General features: G+C 38.9%; 1 pseudogene; it reads right to left on the bottom strand.

Annotated features, from left to right (window-relative positions):
- Positions 1–2,145, bottom strand: part of LOC102812115 — a 45,038-nt pseudogene that overhangs the window by 34,460 nt on the left and 8,433 nt on the right.

Below are 2,145 nucleotides of genomic sequence, written 5' to 3'. Positions count from 1 at the left end.
TATCTGTGCACATGCATGGCAGAAGAACCCACCAGTGGTGAGGGTGGGGTGGCCACATACTCAGGCTCTCCCTCTAATCACCAGAATGGAGGTGGGCAAACAGTGGGTGTGCCAATGACCAGATACCAAAAAAAAAAAAAAATTAAATTAAAATCAGAACAAAGCAAAACTGACAAAGTATATTGTCCACCCTTGTCCCAAAGTTCCTGCTGCATTTTTCTGTGGTGTTTCTGCTCCCCCTGTTTGGTCTTGCCATTTGGTCTCGCCCAGAATGTCAGCTCCGGGTCTCTGAGCCCAGCCTGGCAGATTCAAAGTATACGAGTTTTTACTTCAGCTCCAAATTCCACAAGCTATAAGCCTTCAAACTTTAAAAATATTCCTATTTCTGTGGTTCCGAGTTTTGGAGCTCTGCCCTGGATCTGCTTTGCCTAGTATTTTGTGTTATTGCTGACGGTGAACTTCACTGCACCTCCACCCTAGCCACTATCAAGCCCCACCTCCTGTAAATTATTTTTATTTAACAAATCTGATTGAACATACTTCTCTTTACTGCCTTCTGTCACATCTATCCCATTGTGTACAGCAGAGGAGAATATATTTATTTGGTTAATTCCTGAAACCTTGGTTTGCAAAACCAAGCTGTATATTCCAAATTTTGTTTGCAAATTCTTTTGTTTAACAAATCTGACTGATCTGTGTTGGTGGGTCACCTGTGTGTGTGGCTGCCCCATGTTTTGAGAGACACACTTGAGGCAATCGAAAACAACTTTTTCTTCAGTCAAATGAGATTAGCTAAAATCTGATACAGAAAATGCTGAGAGAAACTGGACATGCTAATTTCTGTTCGATTATGCAACAAATCTCTATGTTCAGTACCCATTTGCATTGGTTTTATACTTCTGCCATCTTCCATTTCAAACACTTTTCTCCATCAAGTTCTGACTTCACTTATCAAGTTTTCTGGAGTCCAGGGAATTTTGTTCCTTGTTAAGAATGGGTTAGAAACTAGAGAACCAATTAATTCCTCTAATTGTACTTCTTTTTCTCCAGACAGCTCTGATGAATGTGATAAAACTGCCATGGCCACCGCTTCTACTGACGATCTTACTCTTTTTGGAATGGATCATTTTGGGCTGGCACAAGCACCCAATTACACTACTCTCTGAGTTCTTTATAATGTTTGATGATGGAGAATCTCTCACTTTAAATTCTGGTATTTTCTTAGAAATTGTTTCATTTTTCTCTTCTTTATGTCCTTCTCAAGAAGTGTAACGCTGTTTCTATCTGATAATGAAACTGACTGCACAAGAAAGAAGGCAGAGCTGTCGATGAGCTCATTTACAACTTCTTATGTATCATCCTGTCTTCTGCCATCATTTTCTCAGTTACCTTGCATAGGTGTATCTGGAGGTGAAGTAGGGTACTTCATAAGAACACTCCTCACACATACTTCTTCTGAGGCAGGATCAAATGAAAGGGGAAATATAGGTGGTAAAAGGGCCATAATTAGTCAAAAGGAGACAAACCAAGAAATTCCATTTCTTACAACATTCTCCTTGTTTCTCAAGAACAGAATATCTTATGGTTGTAAGATCTTTCATTTTATACCTCATACGTTTCAGCTGTGAGTAGCCCTCTTACTGAAATCTAGTTTCTTTTTCAAGGTTGTTGTCATTGTTGTTAAATGCTGTTGAGTTGGGCCCGACTTATAGAAACTCTGTATAGCATTTCTGAGGAGTGACTGGTGAGTTTGTACCACCGACCTTACTGTTCAAACCATAAAGGTCTATTGTCAGTTTTGCTTTGTCAGCCATGTTCGTATTTCATTATTTTTAAGACTTCATTTAACAACTGAATAACTGTGAAGAGGTTCAATTTTCCAGCCTCAAAAACATTTTCTAGGTGCAACTAATACACTTGTTTTCCAATTTCGTCAAGTAAAAGCCTTGGATAGTAATAACATTAGTTATTACTTGTTAAGTCTAGAGTACTTGTTAAGTCTAAGGACTGAACTAACAACTTTTCTCTCTTTTTCCAAAAACAGGAGTGTTTCATTCACTACAGCCACAGTGATGGAACCTTTTGAACGGTCTCTTGTAGATTACGTTGGTCATCATGTTGTTGTTGTTGTTGCTATGTGCCATC

The sequence above is a fragment of the Chrysochloris asiatica genome, unplaced genomic scaffold (genome assembly GCF_000296735.1).
Source record: "Chrysochloris asiatica unplaced genomic scaffold, ChrAsi1.0 scaffold00033, whole genome shotgun sequence".
Classification (NCBI taxonomy): domain Eukaryota; kingdom Metazoa; phylum Chordata; class Mammalia; order Afrosoricida; family Chrysochloridae; genus Chrysochloris; species Chrysochloris asiatica.
This window is presented reverse-complemented; position numbering and strand designations above follow the sequence as displayed.